The sequence below is a fragment of the Rhipicephalus sanguineus genome, chromosome 11 (genome assembly GCF_013339695.2).
Source record: "Rhipicephalus sanguineus isolate Rsan-2018 chromosome 11, BIME_Rsan_1.4, whole genome shotgun sequence".
Classification (NCBI taxonomy): Eukaryota; Metazoa; Arthropoda; class Arachnida; order Ixodida; family Ixodidae; genus Rhipicephalus; species Rhipicephalus sanguineus.
Genome location: NC_051186.1, coordinates 107,575,509 through 107,593,611, shown reverse-complemented (window position 1 = coordinate 107,593,611; position 18,103 = coordinate 107,575,509). Strand labels below are relative to the sequence as shown.

Genomic DNA, 18,103 nt, shown 5'->3' with positions numbered 1-18,103 from the left:
AGGAGCTCCGGCTAACCTATGTAATAACGAGGTTTCTTTGCTTGAAGCAAAGATCTTGTTATTTACTTACCATAACCATCAGGAACGCAGTGAGAAGGGTCGCGGGATGCAAGTTTATGGCCTCGACTCTTCGTTATTACCTTCCGGTGCCATTGAGACAAACTAGATAAGTACAGGCTTACGTCGGAGGTATCTTCACAAACTTGGCTAGACATTTTACCAATTTCATTTGAGAGCTCACGTAGTCGAGACCTTGAAACATTGTACTAACTTTACAGCTTACTTAGAAAACGCAGTAAAAGACAGACACACATTTCACTACTCAGTAACCAGCAATTTATTACCCCGTATATTTCAGAAAATATGACCGACGTACAGGATTAAGCACGACGATTACGCTTAAGGCAGTTCTCCTCACATTCATGTTTTGTTGGGAATCCGTTACAGTTGGATTCGTATCCGTTTGTACCACAGCGGTCGTGGCGCTCGTCGTACCAGTAAGTGTTCCAGAACTGTTCTCCAAGACGCTTTTTGGGGTCACATGCGCAGTCTTGAAAAAAGGAATAGAGTCAAGTATTATTTATTTAGAACGCATAACTGTAAGTGACATATCAATCAGGGTCTTGTAACGCATCCCTAACAATTAGAATGAGAACGAGCTCAAAGTATGGGAATTATGTTATGAAACTTCGAGCGCAAATAAACGACGCAGGACGAAGAAGGGAAACGCACACCAGAAGTGTCGCACATTTGCGGTCAAATATTCATATCATAATGCTATACACAGTAGCCCACCTAGCTATCCTGTTATGGGAATTCAATACACATTTCAGACCCTCAGTTAGATCGCTTTCATTTGAGAATGCTTAAAGATTTTTATTAAGAATACTAACAACTTGGAGGTGGTGAGTCAGGTACGTTATTCGTGGTGATAATCACGCCGTACTCCATCCTGTGCCTATAAATGTTTTTGAACAGTGAGGCTGTTTAAGCTATGGGTAACTTGTGAGCCTTCGTGCAAAATTTCACAGGTGGGTATGCGCCATACCATAGACAACCCCACTACTGAGTGCAGCATGTATGGGCATTATAAAAAACTCTGCTCGGCGAAGTGGATAGCGTGATATACGTGAAAGAGAGATAGAGAGACGGAAAGAGAAAAGAGAAAGAACTAAAATGAATAAATACATGAGAATGAAATAAATAGAGGAAATAAAGACAGAAAGGTCGATAGAGAGAAAGAAATAGCTAAAGAAATAGAAAGGAACGCATAAGAAACCAGATTCAATAAACTGAAAGACAGGAAAGAAAGAAACAAAAATAAAAAGCAACAAAGAAGGCCACCCAGCTTCGCTCTAGCTTCAGGCTTGGCACCACTAGCGCGAATCTGCCATATTTATTCTAAAAAGACAGGGCCTGCAAACACGGACACAAGAAAGAGGTCAGGACACCACAAACGCCGACTAACAACAAAACAGACGAACAACAGCGGAAAAGAAAGAAGGCACGAAAACTTATCTGCGCATGCCGATGCAATACGCGAACCTATCAATCCGGTACGCGTGGAGGTCTACGTGAAAGATAACTGTTAGGACATTTGGTTTCAACTTTAAGCAAGTTAATCGACGGTGGGTTCACGCACGCACTACCACTATTCTCGATATACCATGCCTCAATCATCACGCTTGTTTCTTCATTCCTATGCCGGTACGAAACTGCGCATTCATCGAATTATGGCGCGCACATACACTCTCGACAATGTAGAGATGGATTAGAAGGTCAGCCTCCGGTTAGTGATCTCTTATGCTCCAATATTCTTTGGTTATAGCAGCGGCCCGTCTGTCCTACGTTCCTGACTAGTTCCTGATGGAGAGCGCTTCCAATGTATTTCAGACTGAGTTGGTGGTATCAAGAGCTCTAGTATGCATCTCAATTGTACTGACCCTATCCGGCCTTTGTTTAATTATTGTTCCGAGAAGAAACACAGGCCAGCAATTTCAGATAAGGTTGGATATTTTATAATTATGCTGGACACTTTGTTTTCAGAAAAAGCATTACCATCCATAAAGAAGAATTTTAGGAAGCTAAAACTTAAACCATCATCCGTTAGGCAACCTGCTGTGCACCTTTTGTTAAGGCACAACCTTGAGGGAATAGCTTGTAATGTCAAGAAGGCTAAATCACCGACTTTAGAAAGGTTTTTTTCTCAGCGAAAACACATAACGAGATTCCATTTCCAGCAATTGTTTCAGAGAAAGGTACCTGGAAAGTCGCTGTACCAAAGTATTTGATGAACTGCTTAACCTCTTTCAGTTTTTCACACCCTTATCGTATGAGAAATTTTCAGGCGCTAGTTCAATTCCTCTCAGAGGTGAACCCCGGAGGTTGTAAAGCTTTTAATATAGATGTTGAAGACCTCTATGACACCTTGCCACTTGAGGACGTGTAAAATGTGTTAACGACTGCATTAACGAACAAGGGCATGAGACGGTTTTCACTGATAAATGTGGTGTTTCTACGCGGAATTTTCCAGAAATTCTTTCCATGTAATTAAAGTCGACGATGGTAGGTTGGAAGGAAGGCGTTCATATGTAGAAATCAGGGATGTGCATTGGTTGTAAGGTTACTCCGGTTCATAGTGATTTACACCTTGGCAAGATTGAGAAACATTAAATTTTGGAAGGTGACTTAGGTATTTCTATTATTAAAGATTTCCTAACGTGGACGATTACTTGATTTTTCGTAGTGGTGAGGAATTTGATAGTAGGTAACCTCAGAGAGCGAAAAATTCGAAATAAATGGGGAAGGGCTGAACTGTACTAACGAGTTGCCTCAGAATAACGGAATACGATTCTTACACATTTGCTTAACGATGCGGAAGAACCACTTATGCTGGCAGTATTTTCTTAGATCTTCAAAACCGCTGTTACATTTTTCGTCAAAGCACTCGAAGATAATAAAAAAAAAACGTTATAGCCATGTCTTGCCTTAAGTCTGCCCTCACCAAGTATTTTAAGCACAATATGAGTGATAGCTTTAACGCACATATTACGCGTCTTTTAGGTGTAGGTTATCCTTGCGATGCGGTGGCCACTGTCACTGAAAGTTTAAAGAAGTCGATTAAGTTAAGTCCAAGCATGGTTGCAGAAAGACATAGGCCATGTTTCAGCCATGTGTCCGCAGGCAATTTCGCTTTTGCTTGCAATTTTCCAGCCTGCTCTCTAGCTATATCTACTGCATGGTTGGATTCAGCCTGTCGCTTCCGCTCGACCACATGGACTGACGCCACAGCCGGCGAGCTATCCACAGCGATATTTGGCGACCAAGAGCCCGCGACGCAGCCGTAAACCTTCGCCTGATCACGTGGTCCCACTGGTGCGAGTGTGGGAGCAAGCGCACTGCGACGCCACTCCGCAGAGGCTTACGTGGCAGACGTCCGCCTGCCTCACTTTCTCTCCGGCATGTTAAGGTTATTGTGACGTAGAGAATGGCATTGCGAGAGATGGCGTAGTAGACCATATGCTCTAAAACACAAGCATAATGATTTTAGTTTTCCGCGCAAATCCTCAACGAGCATCCATGTATCCTTGCACAAAACAAACAAGCGCTGTAATGTGTGAAATCCGCAAAAACCTAGGCGTCTTACTTGAAGAATACGTTATGTATTTCCCTATCGAAGACGAGATGAGTCGTCAACACGGTTCGTACCGCTCCCACTGATGACGACCTAAGCTCGTCCAAGCGTTTTGCGGCGCTGCAAACTAGCTACCCTAGTCCAATTTCGTCAATTCTCTTTGGCCTCGCCAGATGGCTCCGTAAACATTAAAAAAAATGCACGCCCAAATCATGCATTTCCGTTGAGAAACGACTTTAACAACAAGAATTAAAAATGGTGGAAATCTTCGTCTCTGTGCGCGCAATATTCGGCACCATCTGTGCTCTGAAGAAAAAAAAGCACCATATCCAGGAACTGAATGATGACGAGTGGGCGAAGCTCCGGAGGTAATCTGGTAAACCGTCAATCCTCGTAAATTTTGCCCATTCATGTATGACGTTAAGCTCAGGGGAACGTTGCCGGAGAAACGCCGCCGCTTCCCGCTCTCACATTCTGGGGTCCGCTTCTCGTTGAGCCCGTTTCGCAGCGGCTTCCTTGGCGACACAGAATGCGTACAGCGCCATCTAGTATATCTTCACCCAACTGCAGTTTGCATGCATTTCTATTGGACAGTGCCATAAATTGTATGATAAGGGAGACGCTACTGGGTACGCCGGAGGGACGAGGGATTGCCCTAGATCATAAGGAGCTACGCCCCTAAAATTACACCATTTCCCGCTAAAAGGGACCATGAGGCGATGGGAATCCGGAGCACCTGCACGATCGCGTTCCATCGGCGTTCGTTGGGCATGCTACCGACTTCGCGTCGTGGAACGCGAAGAGGAACGCTACGCCCGTCTTGTCTTCCCCCTAGCCTGGCCGTTAATTCTCACAGGGCGAGCGAGGAACGCGGTCGACAGGCGTGCGAAAGGGGGGGAAGCGTAAGAGAGGAGAGAGAGGGGAGGGGACGCGCATGCGCTGGTGCTCATCGCGGCGTTGCGCAGGAGAGAATTCCGACAGGTCTAGCCCACGTTTCAGAGGAAGAGTGGAAATGGGGAGGGGAGAGGGGAAGTGGAGAGGAGAAAATTGGAGAGGAGAAGAGGACAGGAGGAATGGTGAGGGGGAGTGGAGAGGTGTGTGGAGAGGGTATGCGCACGCGCAGTAAGGGTGGTCACGCCGCACACCACCACCGGATTGAACTCCGCCATAAGATACTTCGCATCTAAAAAATCACGCTTGTTCGGCGAAGTTTTGTTGGACTCGGAGAATGCAGAACAATTTCACTTCTCCTGTAAGTGCGACCGTGACCACGCAAAGCAGTATAATATTCTTAAACGATCAGATTCTGATGACGACTGCGTCTCGACGTATCGGCAGTGGACGCCAATAGAGGTCAAGAAAACACGCGCGGGGCATCCATTGTGTCTTTTCGAGGCCTCGCATGTCACGGTGCTTTTTTTATTTAGCAATGATTTTCTGCACCGAGGACTAGAGAGGCTCCGCAAATCTTCCTGGTGCAGTTCATAGAAGCCAAATTTGCAAATTTTAATTTTTTTTTCCTGTATCTTGCAAATGGAGTACCATTATTATGTTTTTCAGCCGTCTGAACATATGTAGAAACAATTAGTCTAGTAAAAAAGATGGGCGCTTTTGTACCATTTTTGGCCAAATGGCTCGGGAGGGAAAGGGTTAACAGCAGACTTAATATCCACGGAGTCGTCAAGAAGCTTAGCGTAGCTTGCTTTCTCTATATAATTAACCCGACATGATCGAAGAACAATGAATATTCCCAACTTATTGCAAGGTATTTCACGATCAGTAACATGACCACGTACCTGAAAATTCTGATTTGTTGTAACGCAAATGAGCTCCCTCTAATTTATTCACTATATTCCATTGCCCGAGCACCAGTGCTTGGGCTGCTGCAACTTTTTATACTTTAGTGTCTAATAATTGCGCTTGATGGACGCTGAAAATTAGGCGAGAAGCAGCCAACCCCGAGGGTTTCTTGACACGGCGGGCGTTCTACCTCGAGTTTTAAGAGCTTCGCTCTTAAAATAATGTCGGTGCAGCCGGCATCGAACCTGCGAACTCGGGCTTGTCGTTTGAGTGAATTCAATGAGCTCGGCATAATTCAAAGCAATCGGCCATCGCTTCAACTCACCACGGTGGTCAAAAACTAGAACTATACAGGGTGTTCGTTTTTTCACACAACACAGGTTTTTTTAAAATAAAAAATTCTATTACAGTCAGGCTCCTGTCGTTTTCCTACATGAACTCTTTGCCAAGGCGGAATTACTTTTCATCGGCTAAAACGATATTCACGCGACTATTAAAAAAAAAACTCGTTGATGAATTTGTTAAATAACGCTTGAGGACAGTTGTTTATATTAGAAAGTAGTGCGGATCGATTTATGGCATACCGATTATTTTAGCGATCACGAAAGCTGCAGGTAATTAGGTATCTTCATAATCGAATGTTAGGAGCGAAATCGAAACTCACGGCACCCGGCGCGTAAGAAACGCGGCCGCACTGTTACATCTGACCGGAACCTCTCATGACAGGGAAGTGACGAAATTTGAATTGAGGCGCACCAAAGCTGACTCTGGTCATGAAAGTCGGCAAGTCTTTTGAAATACGTAAGTAGATGCCTTACTGTTTGCTTATTAGATGCGAAGTACCTTATGGCGGAGTTCAATCCGGTGGTGGTGGTGGCGGTGGTGGTGTGCGGCGTGACCACCCTTACTGCGCATGCGCATACCCTCACCACTTCCCCTCTCCCATCCCCTCTCCACTTTCCATCTCATCTCGCCCTCTCCCCTCTCTCTCTCCCATCTCCCCACCCCCTCTCCACTTCCCCTCTCGCCTCCCCCTTTCCACTCTTCCTCTGAAACGCGGGCTAGACATGCCGAAATTCTCTCATGCGCAACGCCGCGATGAGCACCAGGGCATGCGCGCCCCCTCTCCCTCTCTCTCCACTTCTACGCTGCCCCCCTCTCGCACGCCTGCCGACTGCGTTCCCCGCTCGCCCTGTGAGAATTAACGGCCAGGCTAGAGGAAAGACAAGACGCGCGTAGCGTTCCTCTTCGCGTTCCACGACGCGAGGTCGCTAGCATGCCCAAAGAACGCCAACGGAACGCGATCGTGCAGGTGCTCCGGCTTCGCATCCACTCATAGCCCCCTTTAGCGGGAAATGGTGTAATTTATTGATGTGTAGTGCGTGTCTTGTATGTAGATTTGGAGTGCGTTTCCCCTGTCCACAAGAAGAAGAGCCGCAGTAGCTGCTACTGGGTTTTGTGCTTCCCAGACAAAGAAAGATTGACACTGCAGTTTTCTTGCGTGTAGTTTGAAAGAAACAGATAAGCACCAAACACTACATGCAAAGGTAACGTGGCGCTCTGGCACAAGGCAGATGACTTGCAGCTTTTCACGAATAGATACGGCCGCAACACGCCTTCATATAAATTTCGTTGCTTATTTGTCACGGGTAGTTCTGTTCAGACGCAAAAGATGGTCCGCTCCCCGCGCGATCAGTTTCGATATCGCCCTTAAAATTCGAAGATGCATATCTCGAACTACGTGCAAGTATTGTGATTTATAAAAAAAGGGCATGCTATACATTGCCACGCTCTGCAATTTTTCGACTTAAAGAACTGAATGAAAGCAGTAATAAAAAGTTAATTGGCATTTTGTTAATTATTCCCAACCCTGTCCCTCCACCTGCGGCTAAGTATTTCCGCCTGGACGTGGGGTTTGTGTCCGGAAACTACCGAAGCCTCATTCTCAAAATAATTTAAAAGGATCTGTATTGTCTAAGAAGACCGCCTATATAATTACCACATTGAATTCCCTCAGATTTGTAATGGAAAATTCGATTGTGGAACAATATTACTTTTTTGCCATTTCAAGAGCTCCTGCTACAACCAGCTGAGAGATGAGTCACTGAAGTTTATAAATCCATGGGAACAAACCAATCGATGCAATGGTTTTATCGCGATTTAATTTTAAGTGGTCAGAAAAGAATGTAAAATTTGAATGTTTCCCTAGGCTCTCATACTTCAAGCTTCGTGCGCAACTCGGCGCGGGTTTTCCGACATAAGTGATGTTACCGCTTCCATAGGGCGCCTGGATAGGCGCCTAGACTATTTCCTCTGAGAATTTGTTTCTCAAAGATGGCTTCTATGACTAGTTATTCACGAAAAACGATGCTCTTCCTTATAGAACGCGCTTGATTGCAGAGGCGGCTGCAACAGCTGCGGTTGCACAATGCCCCTAATTCCTTGTCATGATCCAATGCCGTCTGTCGAATTACGCAGACGTGGAGGGAGACTTGACGCATACAGTTGTCAAGTTCCGTTCGATTTGCGGCGCTTAGAAATACTTATATCGCTTTATACGCAAAAGCATAGCTCAAAATATTCCATGTCTTCTTACGGCAATAACATCCATGGGTGGTCCTCCACTGACTGTACTGTACTTTCACAATAACAAAGTGTACCTCTGGGAATGGCGTGGGTGCGTGTAATGGGTAATCATCATCATCATTCTCAGCCTGTTTTAGTCTCATGCATGTTGAAACCATCCCCCAACGGTGCCCAGTTTACCCTATCCTGTGCGAGCGGATTCCATTTTATCCCTGCGAAATATGTAATTTCCTAACTTCATCTAACTTTCCGCCTTCCCCGATTGCGTTTCCCATCTTGTCGCAACTGTTCCATTCATTTTACGGTCCACCTGCGCAATAGTTATACAGGAGGAGGGGTGGTTGGTCAGAGAAAAAGAGCTTCAGGGGGAAGAAACAAAGGCTTTACGGAGAAAAAGTGAGTGAGGGCCACGGGAGAAGAGGTTAGACAAAGGAGGGAGTTACGGACGTTGCACTGCGTAGGCCTCGGTCTGGGAACAAGGGCGTGCGTTGTTTCTTTAAAGAATTCAATACAGAGAAACTCAGCGGTGCTGAAGTTCACATTTATCACTAGTTGCATCTTAGCTTAGGAAACTAGTGCAATAAAATTCCCCAAGGTCCCGTCTACAGACATCGTTATGCTCACTAAGTTCATAGGTTAAACCATGGCTCGGTGAAGCGCTTACTTAGATGGTTATTAAACGACCGAGTAATATTACCATTTTATGATGTATATTGCTACGGTGGTCGCTTATGTTACAAAAGCAGTTGTGCTATAGATGGCCACTTGTATTCGCTAGTAGCTATTCAGCTAAAAACTAAGTGTGTAGTTGTCGGTACTTTCATTTCTTGTTTCATTAAACCGAGACACACGAAAACTTGTGAATTTCTCTCAGAACTGGTAAATATGGACTAGGAAGGATATATTTGGAGGCTACAGTGAGCAGGACTTCTTGCTCACTCTAGCCTGCGTGAGCTTGCACTAAGCTGCGCACAGCTTGGCACAGCGAAGCTGGTTGATCCTCAGCTGATCGTGCTGAAGCACAGGAAACACAACGCCGGTGGCGATTGGATCCAAAGAAGCGGCTGAAGAAGCCGCAGCCAGGAGACGGCGAAGGGCGGCTCCGAAATACGCGACAAACTTGCTACTCTGAATGTGATGAAATCGTTGTTCCTGATCCATGGTGTAAGAAACTGGCGGTTGCTATGGCGACGGCGGTTGCTACTTGACTTGGCAGCAGCTTGGCTATTTTTAGCACATGTGGGAAGCAGCTGTGCCAAGCTATGGCAACGGCGCAGCATTTTTTTTTTTTTTGCTAACGGATGTCTGACTGCCAACGTTAACAGCTTCATTGTGAAAAATCTCATTCTAAGGCCTGCATTCGCTTCAATATTTTATTCATAACGGAGGTCTCGCTTCGGCAGACTTGATGCATTCACATAGTATGCGAGGGCTTACTGGTCAGCTGTCCGCTTGTTAATGGTTGACGTGTTACGTGATGCTATCTGGCAAAACGAAAGAGTGTTCCACACTCGCCGTCATTGCAACTAGCGGCGCTGACTGACACCCCTACGTTTCATGCACATAAATACCCGATAATGTGGACGAGTGGCCGATCGCCACCGCCGTTCATCTGCTAAGAGCATTGGATGTGCAATCCAAAGGTGGCAGGTTCGGTCGCTGCCGGCGGAAGTTGTCATTCGTGCATTCTACCTCCTCCACATCTATATCGCAGGCACTACAATGCGCCTAAAACAGTACAATTAACGTCCTCTATGGCTTCCCTGGCTTCAATTCCTTGTGGCTTGCATTCAGGCTGCGGAAAACAAGCTAACGAGCCCTCAGAATTCCCTTCCTTCATTCATTCATAGCGAGAGTCTCGTTACGGCAAGGTAGTATGCGAGTGCTGATTGGTCAGCTGTCTGCTCGTTCAGACATCGCGTGCTGCGTGATGCGATCTGGCAAAAAAAATCTTCCACACACACCATCATGACTACGAGCAGCGCTGAGTAACGTTCCCACGTTTCATGCACATGAATACCCGATAATGTGAACGATGGGACTACCGCTGCAGTAGCTTAATTGGTTAGGACTTCGGGTGCGTAATGCGAAAGTTCCTTAACGCTTTCGGCGCTGGCGCTGTCAATTGACACCACCACACAACATTTTCCCTAGCACCTCGGCAATGAAACCGAAACTGCCAATTCTTGGGAGAATATTTCTTCAATAATCCCCACTGCGATTTACACCAAATTTGTGACATGCTAGCGGAGCTGGGAGCCGCAAAAAAGAAGAAGCTTGAGCGAAGTGAGTGGTTAGGTGCCAATCATCCCAGGAGCGTCATCATCATCATCGTCATCATGGGTGACGCAGAGGCGGGTAAGCTGAAGCGGGTAAGCGCCATTTTCGGGTCGACGTACCGAAGCTGTTCGATGAGTATCACACTGAAAAATGAGACGTGGTTCACATTTTGTGTGCTCTAGTGAGGAGCAGGAAAAAAGAAGCCATTGTTTCTCATTTCATGACCGGCGAGCACTGATGACCTAATTTGATGTCATGTCTGTAAATCCATTATTACTTGCACGACTGGCTCAATATTTCGTTTGTAGTCTTCTGAGGTCCGAAGTATTAGGAAAACACGCACAAAAAGAGTATCCGGCAAAAATAAAAAATCCAGGGCTGAAAGGGTTAAGCAGCAAGTAGTTTTTTGTCCACTTTACTTCCTTCACATCTTTATCACAGTTACTATAATACACTTCAAACAGCGCGGTTAAGGTCCCCTATGGATTTCATGTCTCCATTATATGTTGTTTTTCATTCAGGTTGCCTCGAACAAAAAAAAAGACAAGCCCTCCGAATTCCCTTGCTTCATGAAGTGAACGGATATGCATTTTTACGGCATTTATAAGCCAACATTTGAAATAAGCACGAATCAAGACACGGATCAAAACACGAATGAACAATCAAGAGCAAAAATAAGACTACGTACCTGCAGGATAGCGACATTGACCACGTGTTCTGTCGCAGTCTGAAAAATATTGACTGCTTCTTAGGGCGGGCATCATTTTATCCCAAAGTAATAGTTATTTCTGCTGTCTCACGGACGCGCGTACTCTTCCGCAGCGAGTGCTTTTTTCTCTTCTGATTCACTGTAGTATTCACAAAGGTAAAACACCTCGTTTTTATTGGACCGTTGAGAAATTTTATTTCGTAGGGGCCCCTACCAGTTGCATACTTTTTTAATTTTGTTGTGTTATGAATGCGACAAGTGATAAAAACCACTAGACGCATATTAATACGTTAGGAAAAACTTCGCTCCTCTCGATATTCTCAGTCATACTTACAACTTGTTATTGGCGCAAAAGAGTGAACAGGAACACTAAGGCTGCGAACTCCTGACTTGACCGTGTATGGCAATGGTTTACCCATTCTCACACGCTGCCTGGTTGATGACGTAGGATTTATCGGCGGTGTTGATGCCGATTGGCACTGGTGGCCTTATAATTCTGCATTATTTGATCTTCTCGAACTCTGCAATAATGCAAATAAGCGGCGGTAGGGTAATACTAGCATAGTTTACATGGAAAACCTTTGTCTGCAGAATGCTTGTAGAGGACATGATAGTGCATAACGAGTGAATGAAAGCATAAATCACGCTTATGGGACCACACGGTGTTTCCTTGAAATAAAAGTGTTGCCTGCTATAAATAAATTTTTACAAAACCGAAAGTCACGAGAAAATGGCGGTGCCAAAAGTTATTGCATGTTTAAATCGATGTGAAGATAATAACTAATGTTCATCATACTACAAAATAGTAGAAAAGAATTTCTTACTGTTCGTATTCCTTCTTTCTTCCAGAGTTACATTTGTATACGCGTAAGCTTCATTAAGAAGCAGTAAGATGATGGGCAGCAGGACGATGAGAAGTGCCCGTGTGGATGCCATTACTTTCGTCGATCTCTCCCTAGTTGATGAAGGAACAAGCTAAGCGCAGCGTTTATATTTCCTTTGTCGAGTTCCAATATAGTGACATTTACTCTGTTCCACGAATCAGGGGGTGGTTCGTATCGAACTTTTTGACACGTTATTTAGTCGTAGCTGATTCTTCACTTTGTGCTAATGAGGTAATGTGGCAATACTTTCCTGCATGCACAAATATCCTGGTAGAATAATTCATTTTCTAGCCAGGGACAAAGACAGGGAGTGATAAACGATGAGGCTAGAACGCATGTGTCAAGGATTTGTTTGCAGAAAGACGTATCAGTGCAAGGGTTCTATGTTGTTTGTTTTATACTTGTGTAATTGATTAGCCGTATATCTACATGTCAGTGATTTCATATTTTTGAGTGAGCAACATATTTTATCAATTACAATATATATATTCTAATCGTAAACATGGAAAGATAAACAATTTATTTCAAACTAAAAAAATAAGCCAAAATACTTAGAGTTCTCTAAAACTACCGCATTGTGTAGAGTGGAGCTACCATCGGCTAGGCCTAAAACGGCCGTGACCAAAAGAAAAGGCGGATGTCCGTATTTCTGATTCTGGCGTTCTCATGCTGCTATTTTCCCACCCAATTTCTAGACTAATTCACCATTGCTGTGGTGGGTTAACGCGCGCCGAGGGGTCTTTGCAGAACTTTATGGGACGACCTTTCGAGATGAGCACACGTGAACAACCGTTGCCAGGTTGGTGTAATCCTGTATCGTTTAGGAAACACCGGTGGGTTTACGGTCGGCACTGGTAATCGATCCCGGCACCTACCGCACTGAAAGTTGACACTCAGCCATGTACACACCGGTGTTGTTTCTCGCATTTTTAGCTCTCTTAAACTGATCACTACCTGGCCCACCGCCGTAGAAGGACCTGCACAAGGGCACAAGAAACACAATGTCGCTCAAAATAGGATGCAGTTGCTCTAGTTTCACAGTATAGAGGTAATCCACCGAAAAGCGTACTAGGAGGAATCATTTACAGGATCCGACTTCTTTGTAAAAACCACGGACACTCCCCGAAAACTTATAGGTTGAAAAAAGATGCTCAAGCAGCCGTCTACACAGGTTAATTTAATATATGGTTCGCAACAATGTGTTCGTTGCATGACGAAGAAAGAAGAGACCACTTTGCCAGATGCCGTAAAAAGAGGGTTGACCTAGCCCACTACATTTGACCACCCGCAAGAGTTGGTCCTACTGCAATGCTCCCAATCAGACGCCTAGACAAAGACGCCTAGACAAAGTATAGCTTGCAATGCAATGCCTTCATTATGTACCACAGCTTGCAAGCTTGCCTAAACTAAACGGTTGCAAACTGGAGCTCTGGCAAAAATCTATAGGTTAGCCCCTTTCCACTTTCCTCTGTTTCCTGTGTTCATTTGGTCTTCCTTTTTCAATATTGAAACGTGCTAGTGAAAACTAGACGAACAGGGGGAGAACAAAGCCGGACTGGCTCACGAGCGGCTCCTGGTACTGCTTTCGCTGTGAGCTGTACCTTTATTCAGCCTTTAGTCTCAGTACGCGGAGAACTTCGTCGACATTTTTTCCCGTGAACGCTCGAGACCTGCTGTGCTATATACCATCCACAAGCATAAATGCAGCTTAGAATAACCGAGAGCTGAGCTAGTTGGTAAGTATTCATTCTAAAAAGACAGGGCGTGCAAACAGCCTCTGGACACCACAAACGGAGTTTGTGGTGTCCAGACTTCTTTCTTGTGTCCGTGTTTGCACGCCCTGTTTTTTTAGCATAAATGCAGCGAGTTTCAACGAGCGCACCTATTCCGACCGTGCTGCACAGCCATGTGTTCTACAACCAACGACTTCTTATGTCGAACCCCCTTATGCATCCCTTGACAGTTACAGCTACAAACGACGAACGCCTACTTTTGTTTGTGAGTGAGGCCAGTGTGCCGTGTACCCTGAACACGCCGCAACGTTCACAGTGTACTGTGAACTTCCCGTGTGCCACCGGTGCGATTTTGGCAGAAAAACCGTCCGGTTTTGCCCTATGCAACGCCGTCCGGGTACGACATATTCCAAGCGATCCGCGACGTCTGCATGGCGACGACAACGGCCCGACTACGCTACAAACCCAAGTGCCGAGCAGCGCGCCCACCGCCCGAACATCTCTAGTGACTCGCAAAAGTTCAATCTATATTCAAGTCAGCACTATTCTGAACCTATTTCAAGTCAGCACTAGTCAGAATCTAGTTCATCACGAAGGTTCAATCTATAAAAAGACCTCTATATTATCTTCTGCCGAAAGCCAATCACTACGCCAATGCTGTCACGTTCTTCATGTCCTCGATTATGGAAGTTTCATGCAAGCATTTTCTCGGAGAGCCACGTATAGGCCGCGCACATACGAAGATGCGTGCTTACGTCCGCATTTTTCAACTAAAAGTATTTTGGGCGTCCTTCTACAAAACTTCCTTCAGTATCGTTAGAAGACGGCTCACAAATATTGAACCTAATTTCTTGGAATCAAAATAAGAAGCCATCACCTTCGACATTAGTCAGGCGAAAAACCTTACTTCAACAAACAGCTTTAAAACCTCGACATTGAACGAACGTTTTAAATGACGTGAGCACTGTTGCACAAAAAAACAGCCATTATCACACGCGACGTGTACAAGTTCGATTTCATCCTTAATCAAAAAAGCAGTAGAGCAGCACATGCGATCAATATCAAACGCGACTCTTACAAAATCATCTTCGCATGAAAGGTTTGAATGCAAACTAGTTAGTACGAATCCATCATAAAGGAAAGCAGCGCTGCTTGAAGACGTAGGAAATAAAGAGTACCTGAAAGGAAAGAACCCGTCCTCGTATTACTTATGTCTGTGTCTTCACGCAGCGCTATTTTTCTTCTGGGCATGAGACGTGGCGCACAATGGGAAGATGAATCATACCCCTCTGAGCACTAACTTTGGCAAAATGGTCATATTACAACGAGCGATTGATGCAGTTTCGAGTTAACTATTTGTCGTGCTTTAACTTGTACCTGGCAAGTATGAAGAAAAGATACGCACTAAATTCCTTGTAGGAGATTAAGAAGTCTTCTCTTCTTGCTTAGTTCTGTGCCCCGAGTAGCTGGCTCATGCCCACCAGGAGGATTGGCCACACGAAAGACCTTAAAGACAACGAGGGAACAGAATTAAATAAAGCAGTACTAAACACTATGCAACACTAAAATGAAAAAGTGGGGCGAAAATTGACGTAGATATGTATAGCGACGCAAATATTTATACAAGGAAAAATACAAACCATCGACAATGGGCTTGAATTTGTGTATGGAAACTTATGGATTAAGCCGAAACGGTGGCATTAGAGAAAAATGTGACCTGTCATTCCCAGCTGATTGAAAGCTGCACAGAGGTTAGTTACTGACAAAGCAGATTTGTGAAGGTAAAAATTTAGATGAGTATCTCTAAAGCGGAAAGGCCACCTCGCATTGACGTTAAGACATTTGGTAGTGTTCCATGAGAACACTAAGGACCTGTAATCATCAGGCAGCATGAGAACTGTTTCATGATTGTTGTATGAGAGTTGCTTTTCGAAAATTACCAGGCGTTTACATCTGTCACCTGTATTAAAAGAAAAATGGGGTACTACTAGTAACACCGGGCCTCCTACAGACGCCGTAGGGAGTGTGCCAGCTGATCCACCATTGCATCATGCCGGGGGACCCAGGCAAACCGAACTTCTTATAGGCTGCATAACACAAGAGCCGAATATATCCATAATAAAAGTGACCGCTTTGCAAACAATAAATGTGTACAAATAGGCAAGGCTTCTGCGATAATGGGAACGCTTGACTGCGGAGAATTTCGTTTTCAAATGGCCAATGTGATTGTCATAAATTTTGCGAAAAATATTGGTATCAATTTAAGCATTCGGAGAGCAAAATACCAATTACGGTGATGGAAAAGATGCCGACTCCAGCATGCAGCAGAATTTGCGTTGTGTCCGTAGAAATTACAGAGAGAACTAAATTGGACGAAGCCATCCTGAAACAGCACTTCGAGATTACGCTCATGAAGTAAATTAGCAGTTCTTGCAAAAAATGTCGTCAAAGACTAAATTAAGGTGTAGCAAACAAAGCTTTGAGGAAGTTAAGCTGTGCAGGAAAAATCGCAGGTCTCATAAAAGAGACTTGATTAAAATGACTGCAGGCCTTCGATAACCTCACCACGGATGATTGAAGGAAGAATCGGGAGCTGTGATGAAAACTCTCAATATGGGACAGAGGCACATTTAGAACTGCAAAAACATATACACCGTAAGCTGTTTATTCCTTGCAACAAATGACATGATTCTGGAGAGAGAGAGAGAACTCTGTATTGAAATTCAGATAATTCAGCCGGTGTACATGTGGTACCAGACGCCATGCCCTGCCAAACTACGTCGAAGAGCCGCAGGATCGCGAAGTAACTACACCGACCCAGTACCTCAAACACCTCTGTTTATTCTTAGTCCATGATGGTTAATATACACAGATGTCAGCTGACATGATAAGGCGCGTGCGCGTGCATCTGCGCATGCCTAGGGCTATCTAGATGATAACGCACATGCTGAATACAACATTCTCCCTCCCCTCAAAAACTTGAACAATCACTTAGAAAGAGTAACAATAAGTAAACACTACATAGCACTCAATGTCGTTCATAGTATTTTAACCACGACGGTGGTCTTAGCCTCGTCGACCGCCTCAGTTCTGCAAGGTCCCTTGAAACTGAGGCCCCAAGGTTTGACGGCGGGGGTGCACCATCGGAATCGTTTGGCGAGTCACAACAGGGCGATTCTACAGGAGTAGCATGCGGAGGGCAGGGTACCAGCAGATTCCGATTCCAGGTGCGACCATCACTTATTTTATAAGTGTCTTGGCCACATTGGTCAATGATTGTGAACAGGCTTGAGTAACTCACGGCACCCTTAGGCACATGATCTGGCAGCCTGATTCGTATCGGTTGACCTGTTGTTAACGGAGAATGCTGTGCAGCTCGTCGACGGTCGGTGTAGGTCTTACTTGCTTGTTGCTTTTGCTTTACCCTGCTGCGGACGGCCTCCATTGCTGCATGTGGGTCTTGAAAAAAACTTTACCTGGCGTTCCTACTAGATCCAGTTAAGTTCCGGGATGACGGCCATGAAGGAGAACGGAAGGTTTCACTCCTCTAGTGGCATGAAGCGTGAAACGGTAAACTCCTAGATATTCGGTGATGGCTTCCTTGAGAGACTGACGTTCACGCGTGCAGACCTGAACATACTCTTTGAACACCCGGATAATCTTTCCACCTGGCCGTTCGCTTGCGGGTTGTAGACTGCCGAATACGTATGGGTGATGCTGCGTTCCGTGAGAAAACTGTCGAACTCGCAGGCTCTAAACTGAGGGCCATGGTCACTCACAATATCGTCTGGGTATCCTTCCCTGCTAAAAATGCTTCGTAGGAAGGAAATAACTGTTGTAGCAGTCACTCTCGCAGCGAAGCAAACCTCTGGCCACTTGCTGAAGTAATCAATGGCCGTAATCGCGAAACGACAATCTGCAGACACGTTCGAAAAAGGACCCACAATACCAATTCCTAGCTTCTGCCATGGTGCCGACGGAAATGCAACTGGCTGTAATGGTGGTGTCACTGGTTTTGCAGACTTGTCAACTGATTGGCATACACCACAAGATGCAATCAACTGCTCTGCTTGTTTGCACATAGCAGGCCACCAGTATTTCTCACGTAGTCGCTGTTTTGTCCTTGCTATTCCTGGGTGAGACTCGTGGGCTGTGTCAAGTAGCCGTGCTACGATAGATGAAGGTGCGACGAACTTGTCTCCACGAAGTAGGAGATCTCCAACGACTGAGAGCTCAGTCCGCACCCTGTAGAGTGGAACTGCATCGGCAGGCAACGTCTTCACTGCAGGCCATGTCGAAGTCACCCACTTCATGTCCTGTTGCATCATCTGGTCTTGCATTGTTTCAGCGACAAACTCCCCATGGGTAACGCATGGTGAGACCACACAAACGGTCTCCCCAGTCTCTTCCTCCTCCACCTGAACTGGGAGAGGCATCCTTGAAAGAGCGTCAGCAACCGTATTCTTGTCACCCTTTT

The 18,103-nt window shown here is 45.3% G+C and overlaps 1 long non-coding RNA gene across 1 annotated transcript; it reads right to left on the bottom strand.

Annotated features, from left to right (window-relative positions):
• Positions 1-319: 319 nt before the first annotated feature.
• On the bottom strand, positions 320-11,980 carry LOC119373235 (uncharacterized). The gene is made up of 3 exons (XR_005179790.2): positions 11,834-11,980; positions 10,989-11,027; positions 320-550 (listed from the first exon to the last, which is right to left on the bottom strand). It is a non-coding gene; the product is annotated as an uncharacterized LOC119373235 (long non-coding RNA).
• Between the last annotated feature and the right edge of the window lie 6,123 nt (positions 11,981-18,103).